Source organism: Sarcophilus harrisii, chromosome 1, assembly GCF_902635505.1.
Source record: "Sarcophilus harrisii chromosome 1, mSarHar1.11, whole genome shotgun sequence".
NCBI lineage: Eukaryota > Metazoa > Chordata > Mammalia > Dasyuromorphia > Dasyuridae > Sarcophilus > Sarcophilus harrisii.
In genome coordinates, this window is record NC_045426.1 from 580,246,283 (window position 1) to 580,263,998 (window position 17,716).

General features: G+C 36.6%; 1 non-coding gene across 1 annotated transcript; it reads right to left on the reverse strand.

The window, feature by feature from the left end:
- Positions 1-1,508: 1,508 nt before the first annotated feature.
- On the reverse strand, positions 1,509-1,613 carry LOC111719118. The gene has a single exon (XR_002769401.1). It is a non-coding gene; the product is annotated as a U6 spliceosomal RNA (small nuclear RNA).
- Between the last annotated feature and the right edge of the window lie 16,103 nt (positions 1,614-17,716).

Here is a 17,716-nt window from a genome sequence, read left to right on the forward strand (position 1 = left end):
AACATTTTGAATGAAAAATGATTATATCAAAATTAATTATAACAATCGGACAACATATCAAAACCTAGGGGAAACAGCTAAAGGAAGAATAATAAGCAAAATGGGAATTCTATAACTGCTATTCTTGTGCCTGTGTCTTGAGAGGATTTCCATGGGTCTTTACCAGTAAGTATTTAGTGAATACCTGCTATGTGCTAGTCACTGCGCTAGGTGCTGGAGATACCATGAGATAGTCTCTGTCCTCAAAGAGCTTATATCCATATAATTCAAAGGTGTCCAACCTATGATCATAGCAATAAGCATTTATTAAGCACCTACTATGTACCAGGCACTATGCTAAGCACTGAATGTAGGTCTTCAGAACTTTATGTGTGTTCCTTAAAATAAATGTAAATTCATTGATAATGTATATCAACTTGCTTGCCTTTTCTAAGAAGTAGGAGAAGGAAGGAAAAGAGAGAATTTGGAACTTAAAATTTAAAAACAAATGTTAAAAATTGATTTTACATCTACTTGGAAAAAATAAAATATAAAAATTTTCACTAGGAAAAATTAATAATAACTGTAAATAAAAAATATTACTATTACTATCCTAGTTAACAGTTCAAGAGTTTCTCACTGTGTTAACATGGACATTTCCCTGCCAGTGCAGACTGTAAGGGCATTATAATTTAGTAGAAGGTTCATTTTTTTTCCTACTACACACATTGATATTTCATTCTCCCCCCCCCCCCAGTTACATGTAAAATAATTTTTAACATCTGTTTTTAAAACTTGGAGTTCCAGATTCTCTCTCTTCCTCCCTCCTCCCCCCTTCCCCATCCTGAGATAGTGAAGTAATGAAAAAACATTTCCATAAAAGCCATGTTGTGGGAAAAAAACATAAATTCTCTCCAAAAAAATCCTCAAGAAAAAATTTTGTTTGTTTGTTTTAGAAAAGATGCTTCAATCTGAATTCAGACATAATCAGTTCTTTCTCTGGATAGTATTTTTCATCATAAGTCCTTCAGAATAGTCTTAGATCATTGTATTGTTGATGATAGCAAAGTCATCCACAGTTGATCATCTCACAACTTTGTTATTACTTTGTACACAATATATTTCATTTTTTATGAGTTCATGGAGGACTTTCCAGCTTTTTCTGAGAGCATCCTGCTCATCATTTCCCATAGGACAATAGTATTCCATCATAACTACATACCATCATGTATTCAACCATTCCCAATTGATGGGCATCCCTCAGTTTCCAACTCTTTGCCCTGAGAAATGAGCTGCTATAAATATTTTTGTACACATGGCTCCTTTTCTTTTCTTTTTTAAAAAATCTCTCTCTAGGAATATATACTTAAAGGGGATCAAAGGATATGCAAAATTTTATAGGCTTTTGGGCATAATTCCAAACTGCTCTACAGAATGGTTGAATCAGTTCACAATTCCACCAACAATGTGTGAATGTCTCATTTTCCTCATGTAAATGAGGAAACTTCATTTTCCTTCTCTGATCCATTAAAAATATGGAACGTTTCACAAATTTCCATGTCATCCTTGCATAGGGGCCATGCTAATCTTCTCTGGATCATTCCCATTTTAGTATATGTACTACCGAAGTGAACAGTAGTAGAAACTTTTTCAGATGTGATAGTATCATCTGAAATTAGTAAGGATAGTTCTTAGATCACATATATAAATATTTCTAGGGCTCTAGATAAAGTCCTCCCATTTGGTCAGATTTGCCAGAGCGTCTATTATACTAGTTTAGCTTGAAGATTCCAGGGTCACCTCCATACTACCTCCTTTTGCTTTCATAATTTAAAATAACATCGCTTTCCTTTGAAATGCATAAATAATGTATTTCGGAGAAAGTTTATTTCTAATAGAAACTTCCCTGAAAGAATAGGTCCTTAGGGCTTTGCAAACTTCAAGAATATTGACCTTGTGATATAGATTAATCATTGTGGTGACATCTGTGCCCAAGACCTTCAGGCAGCTTGCAGCCCAATCCAGCATACATGATTTCCCCTGGAATATGCTTAATACCAGGAACATAAATACAGTCACACGCCCAAGAGCACTAAACTTCTGCAACTATGCTACTCTGCCACAGAGTGATTACCTGGCATATACCCTCCCTCCTTCAGCGGCATCCAACTTGGCCACAGCAATATCTTTGGCTGACCTTTAAATCAGAATAAAGAAATCCTGCTTCTTCCAAATATTACATATTTGCTTGCAAGCCTTTCCAACATCACAGAGACATTGGTGCTGTAGTCAGGGCTATTTGCAGCAACTGCTGCCTTTTCATCCCTACAGCTCAACTGCTCTGCATTCCTGAGGCTGGTAACAGTCACAGATAGAATTCAAAGAATCCTTATCTCTGTATTTTCTCTCCATATCAGTCAACTAGCATCTATTAAGCTCCTACTACGTGCCAGACTCTGTGCTAAGAGCTGGAAAAATGAGGGAGTGGGCAAGTTGGCTTATAGGTTAATCTTAGAAGATCACACAAAAGTCCGCCTATCTATAAATGGAAGTGATAAACTACAGTGCAGGGAGGAGTTTTGCCAAAGGGGCCATAGTACATTGCTAGGGGTTGGAAGGTTCCTTAAACTTCAGTTTTCTCTTACCCACTCCCTCCTTTCACAGTTCTATTGCTAAGTTACAACACCCTAGAAGCATTAAGATAGAACAGCTTTGGGGCACACCCAGAAGAATCAGCAATTAAGACAAGGAATGAGTCCCATCTGGCAGCAGGAGATGAAATGGGGTGATTAGGTCCTACATCAAGGACACCTACTCCATCCCTTTGAAATTCTAAGGATAGAGTTCTAGATATAGATTTGGGCCGGTGATAGTAGCATATTTGGCCATCATTGAGTTCAAATGTATTTATTCCGGAGGAATCTATTTTTTTTGTTTTATTTTCTCTGCACTGGCTTCATCAATTGTTTCTTTCCCATAGTACATAACCTCAGCTAGACCCATTCGATTACTTGACCATCCTTCTGCTTTACTCTTTTTCACAATTCATCTCACTTCTCATTATAATTTCCAAAACTTTTCTGGCTTCTTCCAATGCTACTACCTCCACCCACCCACTTACCCACAGGGCTCACACTTACAGCAGATAATTCTTAATTCTCATCATTTTACTAAGAAGACTGAGATCATTCAGTTTAAGAGCCTTCAAATCCTCTCCTCCATTTCTAAAGGATTGTCAGAGTTATTCCCTGCTTTTTTCCTTCCTCTCCCCAAAGAGGAGATATTGTTACTAAATGTCTATACTTGAACTCTTGATTCAGTCCCCTCTTGTATCCTGAGCTTTTGATTGAATAATAATATAGTCAGTTGTGATTCTTTTCAATCTCTTCTTCTGAAATGGACCTTTCCTCAAACATATGCTCACTTCCTGAGGAAAACTTCTCTCAACTTTGTATCCAATTCAGCAACTGTTTCATCTCTTTTCTTTCACTACTAAACTTTTTTTCTTTTTAAAAATTTATTTAATAACTTTTTTCAAATACATGCAAAGATAGTTTTCAACAGCCACTTTTGCATAAGCTTGTGTTCCAAATTTTCTCCTTTTTTCTCCCCCACCCCTTCCCATAAATAGGAAGCAATCCAATATAAATTAGACATGTGCAATTCTTCTAAACATATTTCCATATTTGTCACTACTAAACTTCTTAAAGCAGATGGCTATACTAAATGCCTTCACCTCTCCTCAATCTCTTGTAATTTGACTCCATTTCACTACTTTACTGGAACTACTCACTCAAAAATCATTAATGATCTGTTAATTGGTCTATCTAACGACTTTTATTTCAATTCTCATCTTCTTTGATCTTTTTAAAGTATTTGATAAAAATTGTTCACACTACTGGATATTCTTTCTTCCTTTGGTTTTAGATCTTATTCTCCGGGCTCTCCCATTCTTTAGCCAGTCATTCTTTTTCTACCCTACTAGTTCTTTATCCTCTTTCTGATCCCTTAAAATGAGTATTTCCCAAAGTTCTATCCTTGGATCTTTTCTCATCTTTATCCACATTATCACCCTTGCTTCACAACATATCTGTGCCAAGCCACTCTGACACTGCAGATTCTGCATGCTCTCAAATAGATCTCAAGCTTCTGCTATAGGGCTATAATGTCCTTATTGGTGGGGGTTCATCATATCTAGCTGGACCCAGCTATCTAACATACCTCATTAACATCTCCCAGTTATGACATTCATATGTCCCATATGACATACATATGACAGTAATCAAATAAATCTACTATTTTTGTATGCGAAGATATGTTCATTGGATGGATCAGTTCAACATCCCTTTGATTCCCCATATGAGAATTCCCTTTTCTGGCCATCACTTACCTATAGATAGTCTCCCTCCCTCTGTTAGAATTTAAGCTCCCAGAAAGCAAGGACTACCTCTCTTTTGCATTGGGACTCCCAGAGCTTAACAAAGTGTGACATAATAAATTTGTTATATTTACTTATGGGTTATTGACTCTCAATTTGCTAATTATTCCAAATCTTGTTCTTTTCAGAGCTCCAGACCTGAATCTCCAATTGTCCATGGACAGAACTATTCAAATGTCTCATCAGCATCTCAGCTTTGACATGTCAAAACCTGAGTCTGTTATCTTTCTCCTTAAATCTGCTCCTCCCTCTGACTTCACTCTATCTGTCAGTGGTACCACTATTTATCCAGCCTCCCAAGTTAGAAATCTTAGTGTTATCTATTACTTTTCCCTCAGCCTGCCTTCTCACATCCACTAAATTGTTGAGTTTTGTTTATTCTGCCTCTGCAACATCTGCTCCTTCTCTATTCTCACATCCACCACCCTAATACAGATTTTGATTACTCCACTGCACTATTGAAATAGGTTCCCAGCAAGTTTCCTACCTCTACTTGCTCCACCCTCTAATATAGCCTTCACACCCTTGTCAAAACAAATCTTCCTTATCCATAGATCTGGTCATATTGTTCCTCTCCTCAAAAATTTTCAGTGGCTAACTGCTGCCTATCCAACAAGGGTCAAATTCCTTTGGCTATCACCCAAGACTTTCTACAATCTGACATCCCTCTACCTTTCTAGCCTTTATTGTATATCATTTTCCCTCCTTGTACTCTATGCTACATTCAAACTGTATTACTTTTGTCCCCAATTTCTCCTGTGCTTTCTTGCTTCTATGCCATTGTTTAAACTGTTCCCTTTGTCCAGACTGTCTTTTCTTCTACTCTTTGCCTTTGAGTTCTGACCTTAAAATTCCTTAAAAGTCCAATTTAAAAATCATTTACTTCGTGAATTCTTCACAGTCTTCCACACACCTCCAATCCACAATTCTCCAGGTCTGTAACAACCTCTCCCTTAACTGCCACATCAACAATCAGTTCTACACTTCTCTAATCCATTTGCAATGTAAATTTTAGTGTCATAATTATCTATGCTGATATCTTATTTCCTTGTCATAAACTCCTGGAATTCAGAGACTCCTCAATCTAAACTTTGTATCTCTCGCATAGTACTAGCATGGTGCCCTGAACACAATATGCACTGAAATAAAAGTATGCTTCATTGAGGCATCCTGAGCTATCACCAGTCTTGCCATTGGATCTCTAAGATCCTAGAAGAGAGAATGAGACTGATAATTTTGCCTTTTCAAAGCTCTGCTCCACTCATATTCAATGCATCACCCTGATGATGTCATTGGTCCAAAGAAGACACCAATAAAGTTCAACTGAACTCCTGAATTCCTTGTTCTCCTTCCTGTTTATCCATTTATGACTTTCTTTTCCTCTTTTCTGGGGGAAGAGGAGGAGAGATAAGAGAGGAAGAAGAGAAAGAAGAGAAAGAGAAAAAAGAATAGAGAAGGAAAAGGAGAGGAGAAAAGAGGGAGGAGGAAGGGAGAGAAAAGAAGAGGAATGAGGAAAGGAGAGAGATAGGACTCAACAACAAAAGAATTGCATTTCCTAATAAATACTTTCTTTTTGTTTGTAAAAGAAAAAGAAACAGGTACCTGAATCAAGATTTGCTTTACTTAGGCAAAAACTTCATTTCTTTAACTTTGGCTTACTGTTATTACAATTATATTAGTGCAAACTCAAGGACTCAATGATACTGTTTAAAAAAAAAAAAAAACTGAGAAAAATCACCACAATTCATCAGTAGCAATTTATTCCATCCCACTCTGATACCATAATTGATCAAGAATATCAACTAAATTTAATTTAAGAAGCATCTATCAAGCCCCTACAATGAGGAAGATCCCGCACTATGGGTATGTAAAAAGGAAAACAAAAATAGAAGAAACACCTCCAGTCCTCAGAAGTCTTAAAAAATCACCTTGGGGGAGGTTACAATGTTGTCTTGTAGTTTTTATACAACAGGGCATTCTCTCCTAAACTGAAGGTGATAATTAAAATATTGTATTTCAATCTAATTTATCCTGACCAGAAAGGTAGTAGCATGACTAGTAAAGCAGGCTGAGATGGATTGAGGAGTTTGCAATTTATCTAGAGGCAATAGGGAGCCACTGAAATAACCGGTCAAACTTATGCAGAAGAAGATCAGGACAAGACTTGGAACTTCAAAGAACTATAAGTAGCTGGGTGGTATGGATGCTTCTAATTAGATTTCTTTGGAGTTTCTTAAATCCTAGGGGTTTCTTGGCTATTTCTTTTCCTTCTTTTGCTACCCAAGAGAAGTGAGTGAATGGAAAGGAAAGACTTGCCTAAATGCTATGCCTTGAAGGTATTACAAACATTCTGCCCTGAGGTAATGACGGCTAACTTTTAGCTAGGCTTTAAAAGTAGTAAAATCAAAGAGCTTAAATTGGAGTTAGACTTGGTTTCTAGTCAACACTTGACACTTAACAAACTGTGTGTCCTCAAAGGCAAATCACTTCATCTCTCTGGGACTCAGTTACCTCATCTGCAAAACTGCACTTGTACTACTTTTTTCACAGTAGGGTTCTAGGGGAAGTGCTCTGTGAACATATGAATGAATACATGTAAAATTATTATTGTTTATTATTATTACTTAGGATTTTATAAGTATATGTAATAGCTCATGTGAAGAAGACATTGGAAATATTACTTTTCCCATTTTTGAAATGAAGAAATTGAAGTTTAGAAAGGTTGTAGTCTAAGATCACATGATTATTGTGACACTGCTAGTTCACCAATCAAATTCAACTCCACAAATTTTGGTGAAGAGCTTATTATGTGTAAGACTAGGTACTAGAGAAGCAAAGGTGAAAATAAAAACACAGTCCTTGTATTTAAGGAGCTTATAGTCTAGCTGGAAGGGTGAAAGTGAAGGAAGAAATATCATATATTTTAAAAGGAATACAATGTTGGAGAGAATTCAATATGGGGGAAAGGAAAGGTAAAGTCCTATGAGAAGTCTAAGAAGAGAGAAATCACTTTCAAGTGAAGAGGGTTAGGAGCTTGAGGGAAGGAGTTCCAAGAAAGGATTCCTGGAGAATGTGGAAAAATCTTAATGAGAGGAAAGAACTTCAACAGACATGGAGGGGTGGGGGGGAAGGAAAGGGAATTTATTCTAAGCATAGAGGATGAAATGAGCAAAGGAATGATGATGAGATGAGGGCAAGAAGGGGTATGTAGAGTAGCAGACAAATTGGCATGTTAAGTCTCACTTGCTCATGTGGCAGTGTAACAAGCACTCCCCTAGTTTCTCATTTTTTATTTCTCTGGATAGGTGATGGATTATTGAGAGTGGGGAGAATAAAACAACACAGCCTCTTCAGGAACCAGGCTAGAATTTGTCTATAATGGACAAATAACAAACCTATGTAGAGTAGTAGTATATTCAAAAGGAGAAAGATAATATCCTTATTGGATAGATTGCAATCAGATTGTGGGGGGGCTTTAAAGAAAGCACATCTTTAGAGGTTGGTTCAGAGCTTACCCACTTAGTCTAATGTAAAATCAAAGCCATATTTTGGCAATGTATTGTTGGAGAAAGAGAGATTAAGGTAGGAAAGGGGGTTGTGGAGTCATTGCCTATAATTCCTGAGAAGGCGACTTTCCAAAAAGTTTGAAGAGGTTGTATATGGAATCTGCAAGATTGTTTTCATTCTATCTGCAACAGATAATTTACTTGTGACAGTTATGGGTCAAAGAACAAGAGAATAACCCTTTACTCATTTCTGAAAGGGAGGATGGGACCTTTTATTATAACACACACAAAACCTCTGTAAGTTGTAGTTGGAGATCACCAAATAGCTTTTGTCAAAGCAAAGGCAGCTGGACTGCAATAAGAACAAGCTCTTGGGGAAAATTGTGCATTTTAGAGCTATTCCCTACTCTTTCCCCCATTTCTCACCTCCTAGGTATATGCCTTGTGTTCCTTTTCATCCCTTGTGTATCACCTCTAATAAGTGATTTTTGAATTATAGATTCAGAGTCAAAAGGGAACCTAGAGTTATTTAGCCTAATCATCAAATTTTATGAGTAAGGAAACAGGTTTAGAGAGTTTAAATAATTCACCCAAAGTAGGGGCATCTAGGTAGTACAGTGGATAGGGCACCAGCCCTGAAGTCAGGAGGACCTGAGTTCCAGTCTGGCCTCAGACACCTCACACTTCCTAGCTGTTGTGACCCTGGGCAAGTCACTTAATCCCAATTGCTTCAGCAAAAAAAAAAAAAAAAAAAAAAAAAAAAATTTAAACAGGCTCTAAGTGGCAGGACTGAGATTCAAATACAGGACTCCCATCTCTAAACCCAAATTCTTTCCTCTTTTATGAAGAATGATTAATCACCTTTTAAAAATGGAGACAGGGAAGTCTATTAGTTGTGAAAAGACTATTTTCTTTTCTTTCAAAGGCTCTAAAAAATTTCCCTTCTTTCTTCTCCAAACCTAATTTGTGACAGTCAAGTTTTCATCACCTCTGTCAGCTTCATCAGACTCATCTCTAGACAGTTTTCTCTTAATGAAAACAAAACAAAACAAAAAAACATACACTCCCTTCCCATTTCTCTGTTGACTTGCAAGACTAATGCTTTCTGGTGTCTTAGCACTGTGTACTCTCTCTTTTTATATCATACTGCCCTATGTTTTCTATTTCCAGGGGCTATCTATGATTGTTTGGATTTGGAAGAGATGCCAAACATAGTTCTCTGAGACACTTAGGTCTTGCTGAGTATCTTCTTGAATATCAAATACTCAGGTCATCCCCAACCTTCTCAATAGCAGCTACAATATGATTACCACTCCATTCTTCTCCTTCCTTTCTTTGTTTTCTCCTGATAGCTTGTAGAATATAGTTAGAGAAGATCTTAGAGTCAACCCAGTCAAAAACTTTCATTTTTACAGATGACAAAACTCCAAAGAGGTGAAATAATTTGCTTAAAATCAATCAGGTACAAAGTAAATTTATAAAAAATTACCTTGTATTCATAATGGGAAGAAATAAAGGATTCTGCACTTATGTATGCACTCATTGCTTCTCCTAGGAAGATATATGTTTCATACACACCTCTCAGATTGGCTAGGGTGACAGGAAAAGATAATAACGAATGTTGGAGGGGATGTGGGAAAACTGGGACACTGATATATTGTTGGTGGAATTGTGAATACATCCGGCCATTCTGGAGAGCAATTTGGAACTATGCTCAAAAAGTTGTCAAATTGTGAATACTCTTTAATCCAGCAGCGTTACTACTGGGCTTATATCCAAAAGAGATCTTAAAGAAGGGAAAGGGACCCACAAGAATGTTTGTGGCAGCCCTCTTTGTAGTGGCCAGAAACTGAAAATTGAATGGATGCCCCTCAATTGGAGAATGGCTGAATAAATTGTGGTATATGAATGTTATGGAATATTATTGTTCTGTAAGAAATGACCAGCAGGATGATTTCAGAAAGGCCTGGAGAGACTTATATGAACTGATGGTGAGTGAAATGAGCAGGACCAGGAGATCATACACTTCAACAACAATAATATACGATGATTAATTCTGATGGACGTAGTTCTTTTCAACAATGAGATGAACCATATCAGTTCCATTTGTTCAATAATGAAGAGAACCAACTATACCCAATGAAAGAACTCTGGGAAATGAGCGTGAACCACTCCGCTGTTGTCCTCTTGCATTTTTGATTTCCTTCTAAGTTAATTTTATCTTATTTCTAAGTCTGATTTTTCTTGTGCAGAAAAATAACTGTATGGATATGTATACATATATTGTATTTAACATATACTTTAACATATTTAACATGTATTGGTCTACCTGCCATCTGGGGGAGAGGGTAGGGTAAAGAGGGGAAAAATTGGAACAAAAGGTTTTGCAATTGTCAATGCTGAAAAATTACCCATGCATATATCTTGTAAATAAAAAGCTATCATAATAATAAAAAAAGATATATGTTTCATGAAGGCAGGAACAATTTCACTTTTGTCTTTATATTCTCAGCATCCAGCATAGTGCCTAGCACATATTATTCCTTGTTTGTACTTGTACAACTTTGAGCAAGTCACTTAACTATTCTGTGCCTTAATTTTCTCATTTGTAAAAGTTGAGCTAATTACTATCACTAAGCCTATACTTCTAGAGGAATAGGGGGGAAAAATTAAAAGGTTTTTTATGTAAAAAAAAATTTATGGAAGTTCTTTTTATTAATTTTAATTTTCTTTATTTAAAAAAATTATTATAGCTTTTTATTTACAAAATATATACATGGGTAATTTTTCAACACTGACCTCCCAAAACCATCTGTTCCAACTTTTCCCCTCCTTCCCACTTTCCCCCTTCTTCCTTGACAGTTCTTTTTGTGGCAGTAACTAAGGGTGTGCCCATCAATTTAATAATGGATAAACAAATTAAGATACAGACATACCTCAGTGATATTGGGAGTTTGGTTCCAGACTACTGCAATAAAGCAAATATTGCTATGAAACAAGTCACACAAATTTTTTGGCTTAATATAAAAGTTGTGTTTACACTATATTGTATTTTATTAAGTGCATAGTAATATTATGTCTAAAAAAAAATCCAATGTACATTACCTTAATTTAAAAAATATTTTATTACTAAAAAATGCTATCCATACCAGCAATTGAATGGATGCCCATCAGTTGGTGAATGGATGAATAAATTATGGTATATGAATGTAATGGAATGTTATTCATGATGTACAAACTGTTTTCAGAGAGGCCCGAAGAGATTTACATGAACCGATGCTAAGTGAAGTGAGTAGAACCAAGAGAACATTGTACACAGCAACAGCAAGATTATGTGATGATCAACTATGATGGACTTGGCTCTTTTCAGCAATCAGGTGATTCAAGGCAATTTCAGTAGACAGGATGGAAAATGCCATCTGCATCCAGAGAGAGAACTATGGGACTGAATGTGGATAATCTTTTTGGTTATTGGTGGTGGTATTTGTTGACTTGGGTTTTTTTTTCTCATGTTTTTTCCCCTTTTGATCTGATTTTTCTTGGGCAGCATGACGAATATGGAAATATGTTTAGAATTGTACATGTTTAAGCAGTATCAGCTTGCTTGCTGTCTTGGGGAGGGGGAAAGGTGAGAGAGAGGGAGAAAAATTGGAACACAAAGTTTTACAAAGGTGAATATTAAAAGCTATCTTTGCATGTATTTGGAAAAATAAAATACTATTAAAATATGCTATTCATCATCTGAGCCTTCAGTGAGTTGGAATCTTTTTGCTGATGGAGTGTCTTGCCTTGATTTTGATGACTGCTAAGTGATCAGAGTGGTGTTTGCCGAAGGTTACCGAGGCTGTGGCAATTTCTTAAGATAAGACAATATTAAAGTTAAATCCATTGACCATTCCTTTCACTTGAACACTTAGAGGTTATTTTTTTTTTTTAATTTAATAGCCTTTTATTTACAGGATATATACATGGGTAACTTTACAGCATTAACAATTGCCAAACCTCTTGTTCCAATTTTTCACCTCTTACCCCCCCACCCCCTCCCCTAAATGGCAGGATGACCAGTAGATGTTAAATATATTAAAATATAACTTAGATACACAATAACACTTAGAGGTTATTGCAAGCTTATTAATTGGCCTGAGGAGAGGGAGAGAGACACAGAATAGCCAGTTGGTAGAGTCAGAAAACACATCATTTTTATCAGTTAAGTTCTTCATCTAATAAAGGCTAAGTTTGTAGCATTACTACAGTGACATCAAAGATCACCAATCACAGATCACCATAACAGATATACTAATGATGAAAAAGTTTGAAATATTGCAAGAATAACCAAAATGTGACGAAGAGATATAATGTAAGCACATTTTGTTGGAAAAATGGTACCAAGAGACTTATTCAACTCAGAGTTGTCACAAATATTCAGTCAGTGAAGGACAATAAAGTGAAGTGCAATAAAACTAAATTAAGATGTGCCTGTGTAGGAATATGATGAAATACTATTGTGCTGTTGTTCATGCTCCACCAATGATATTAGAAGGGTGATGTTTTGACTTTTGAGTGAACTGGATTTCAGGAAAGCAGAACTATGCAGTCATCAACCTTACTCTTTCCTTCAGAGTCATCCAAATTTAGGGGCAAGACAAAAGTCATGATGACTGGCAGTGGCCCAGGATTCAGTAGGTGACCTTGATCTTTCTAAATGAAGGTCTTTGCCAGGTTAATGACTAAGGGATAAAACTGAGGCAAAAGATGGCCTAATTTTCTGTCACAAAAATATCAGTCTGAGAGGGGAAGACCCTCAGAGTTTCTGGTCAAAAAAGGATGTTCTACATACCTCCACTTTAATGGGTCAGAATGAAAGAAATGTTAGGCATGTACTCTTCTGGTGATCTCTTTACAAGAGGTGAACCTTGACTCTTTGAGTCAAATAATTGATTGCCTAATAAAAAGCTTACTACCCGCTTTGGGGGGAAAAGTTCAGTAAAAGGCAAGTTATACCTATGGAGCAGTCAAGTGGTAGACAACTTAAGACTCACCTTTGAGTAGATACAGACAGAATTGTGTCTGTAATAAAGGGTAGCAAAGAGAACAAGGGGAGATTTAGCCCAGAATTTAGTTCTTCAACCTCATTGATTATGAAGGTTTTTGTTTTTTGTTTTTTCTTATGTGTGTGTGTGTGTGTTTTATTTTGTTTTGTTTTACTAGATTGACTAGATAATACATCCATCTGGGAATAGAGAAAGACACAATGAGGACAAATATAGTTACAGATGGGTACAGAGATCTCATCTAAGGGAAGAAGCAGCTTTGGAAAAGTATGATTCCTTATCCCAGAGAGCTCTGTGGTTATGGACTCTAAGGAGGCACTGACCTTTGGAGCTCAACAGAGAGCTCCACTTAAGGGGAAACTTACAGATTCTGTGAAGGAATAAATGGATTTTTCTCTACAATGTGCCTCATTGTCATCATACTTGAGTTTGAGCCTCCTCCTAGCAAGAACTTTGTGTATGCAAGAAGAGCATGGTCTTTCTTCCAGTTTGGAAGAAGTATTTTTATAACTACTGTTCAAGTTTTAACATCTTAGTAAATAAATGCCTTTGCTAAAAATCTAAATGAGAATACTACCACATAACGAATAGGAAAAACACTGGTAAGGAAAAACACTGGTAAAGGAGTAACAGAAATCAGAAACCAGAGCTTCTTAGGACCATACCTAGTTCTTTGAAGAAAGTAGAATTCAGTTACTCTCTGGAGAACAAGAACACTAATGGAACCAGGAGTTAGAGATATAAATCAGAGGGAATTCTGCATTTTTTTTTTTTATATAAGAAAGTTATGAGTATAAAAGCCTTCACTGGTCAGAGAAGGTAGAGTAACCTGGTTCTTTAAGTTCTCTCTATTCCAGATGTAAGAGAGTTGATCTGAGTTACAATTCCTCTGATAATCTACAAAGCCTCAGAGTTAATCTCACTCTCTACCAGGTATGTGCTATTGTAAATTAAAACTAGCAAGTAAACTAATTTAAATTACTAAATTTGATTTAGCTTAACTAAACTAGTGAGTAATTTACTGGTAAATTAATACTAGTAATTTACTAGTGATGGGCAGCTAGATGGTGCAGTAGACAGAGGACCAGGTATGAAGTCAGGAAGATCTGAATTTAAATCCAGACCCAGGCATTTGCTAGCTGTGTGACCTAGTACAAGTCACTTAACCCCTGTTTGCCTCAGTTTCCTTATCTGAAAAAAAGCAAATTACTGCAGTATCTGCCTAAAACAAAACAAAACAAAAACCTAGACCCACAAAAACCCAAATGGGTTCAACTACTACTAATAAACAACAACAACAAGAACAACAAATTTACTAATGAAACTAGTAAATTAAACTTATAATGCATAAAGTTATCAGTAGAGTAGGTTTAGAACCTGCAAAAAGATTGGGTCCCTGGATTACATTGCTCATATACGTTTGGAGGGAAATTGAGACTTTATATAATAACAACAACATGAGTACTTCATACTTGTAGTGTTTTACAATTTACAAAGAGACCACTGTAATAATCTTCCTCAGACTAATTCCCAGGGCTGCTAGGTGTGCAATCTGCAGACATTACTATATAGAGAAGGAGAAAATATCATTTGAAGGGATAACTGAAGAAAAGAGAGGACCAATTCTACAGAGGTAAGCATAGGCTCAAAAGTAGTGCAACTTTTGCTCTTATAGTCATTGATAGACATTGATTAAGCCCCTATGTGACAAGCACTGGAAATACAAATAAGATGGGGGAAGAAAAAACACCAAAGAAAGCTGAAAAGGGAAGGAAGGGAAGAAAGTACTTGGAACAGGCAGTATGGCAGATTCCAGTCCCCAGTGGGTAATAAAGCCCTTGAAGAGTTTCCTTTCAAAAGTGAAAAGCAAAGCTGAATCAGACTCAGAGTATTGATTCAGGCACTTGGATTGGGATGGGAGTGCTCATTCATGTATCCTGAGCTTAGTTATTATATTAGATTCCTGTAGCTCTTCCTCCAAATCAGCTTCTTTTGATTAATCAAGTTACTTCCCTCCAGAAATTACTTATTCACTTTCTATTTCTCTTACATTTACCTGTCCATACACATATATGCTCTCCCAAGAGTCTCACTGTGGATTTAAGTTATCAAAGCTCAAAACTTTATTTAAGGTCTTATTTTAAGACCATATTTTGTGATCTTCTGGGTAAATATGATGCAGTTAGTGGCAGTGCAGAGAGTTGTGGGAATCCCCTCTAGTAGAGACAGGTCCAACGTGAAAGAATTTATAAACCTGAAAAGTCTGAATGGCAAAAGGGAAGTTTATTGGCACTGAGAAGTCAGCTTTGCTAGGAAGACAGACTCTTCAGTGGTTAGAGGTCCTGGCAGAGAAATAACAAAAGATTATCACTGAGAAGAGGGTCTCTTCAGGAGACCTGGCAGACGGCTTTGCCAAGAAGAGAGCTTCGTTGGCAAAGAATAATTCCTACTTCGGACTTCTGCAAAGATTTGGAGTTCAAGATGGTCATTTTATAAGAAATTTGAGATTGGGGCTTCTATTGTCATTGCCCCTAGGCCTAGATTTCCAGTTGAAAAAAAAAAAAGTACTTATCTTGGGAGTTTCAAGCCACTCTAAAACATGGAGTTCAAGCTACTGGGAGTGGTCCTGGGCTAATCTTGATGAAACCACTTAACTGGCCTGAAGGGTGGGTCTCTGTCAGAGGAGAGTTTCAGAGATTCTCCCCCCCCCCCATCATTTGGACAGTTTCATGGCTCATCCCCATCAAATATACTAGAATAGTTTGCCATTTTCTTCTCCAACTCATTGTACAGATGAGGCATTGACTCCATCATCACACAGCTAGTAAATGTCTGAGGCTAGATTTAAACTCATGAAGATGAATAATCTTGGTTCCAAATCTAATGCTCTATTGTGCGGGCACACAGTAAGCACTTAATATATGTTTATTGACTGTTTAGCCCACAGGGAAGAACCAAGGCTTTGTTGTTAGAGGAAACTACCTACAGGTTTGAATGCTTGGACCTAGACAGAAGCACCTTTTCACTGTCACTCATTCATTACGATGGCTTCCCAGTACACAAATCTGGGAGTGTGTTTCCCACCAGGCTTCCAAGTCAAAGGTTTCTGGTCTTCCCTAAAAGTTAATCAGAGAAACACAGAGCCTCAGAGTTGGAAAGGACTCTAAGGATCATCTAATCTTATCCAATTCAATAAATATTTAAAAAATTTACTCTATGCTCAAGAGAAGAGGCAGCCTTATTTAGTGGCCTGGGAGTTACTCTCAAAATTTAAATTTAATCTCTGATACTTATTTCTATGAGTTCCAGGGACAGTCTGTTAACCTCTCAGTGCCTCAGCAACTCCCTAAAACTACAAATTATAGAGAATTTACATTTTTAAGAAAGGGAAAAAAAAGTTTCTTTCCCAGAGTAGAATACTGATGAAAATGTAGGTCTGGTTAAAAGGATTAAAAAATGTTAGGTGCTTGTGGATACAAAGACAACTCCCACTCCACCAAAACAAAACAAACCAAAATAAAAATCCAACAATGCACAAGCAGTACTGCCCACCCAAACTGGAAAAGAATTAACTGCCTATCATTTACCTTCATTCAATGATTTCAAGTTAATTTTGGTTCTTTGTAGGACAAACTGTGAGGTGAAAGAGAGAGATCATTAGGTTTAGAGTCAAAACACCAGGCTTCCACTCTCAGATCTGCTATTTACTCTCTATGTGACTCAAACAAGTCACTTCCCTCCTTTGAACCTCAGTTTCCTAAGAATAAAAAGAGATAGTTAGACTAGATGATGATGGTAACAATAACTAAGGTTTATTTAACTCATTGCATCAAGCACAATGCCAAGCACTTTTACAAATGTTATTGCATCTGATACTATAGATAAGAAAACTGAGGCAAACAAGTTAAGTGACTTGCCCAAGGTCACACAACTAGTAATTGGCTCTCAATCCACAACATTGCCTACCTGCTAGATCTAGATGATCAATAATTTCTTTTCATCTGTGGATGCCATAAAATTGCCCTTTCAACTGAATGTAGTAAAAAGCCTCTAATCCTCAAAGGGATTTTTGAATCTTTTAATATATGACTTTCTTTACATTTTTGTGTTTAAAGGCAATTCAGGTAAAAATGATATTTCAAAGAGTTCATCACCTCATCAGGTGAGTACTTTCGTACCATCTCCTCATCCTGCATGATTCTTGTCCATTCTCACCTGAGATAGCTTACATGAGCTTGAAGGTTACCTATGAAACCACAATAAAAGCAACAGCTCATTTATATAAATGTAGGATATACACAACTAAGCGTCAAGTGGATAAGAGTACTGGACCAGGAGGCAGGAAAGTTCAAATCTAGCCATAGGCACTTAATTTGCTGGGTGACTCTAGAGAAGTCACTTAATATCTGTTTGCCTCAGTTTCTTCATTCTTAAAATAGTAGCACTTATCTCCCAGAATTGTGAGGATAAAATGACATAGTAATTACCAAGTCCTTAGCATAGTCTCTGGCATAAGGGGCTATTATAATGTTAGTTATTATTCTTACTGGTTTTATTATGTTACTTCATAAACCTTAAAACTCTATATAAGCATTACTTAGTAAGTCTTTTTATTATAAATTTAGCAGTCTCCAACAAATGAACAATTCAATATACAAAACAAGGGGAAAAAAGAGAATTTCTTGTGAAATTAAGGACTTTTCTTACATATGGTTTGCTTTTTTAAAATGGAAATTAAATCT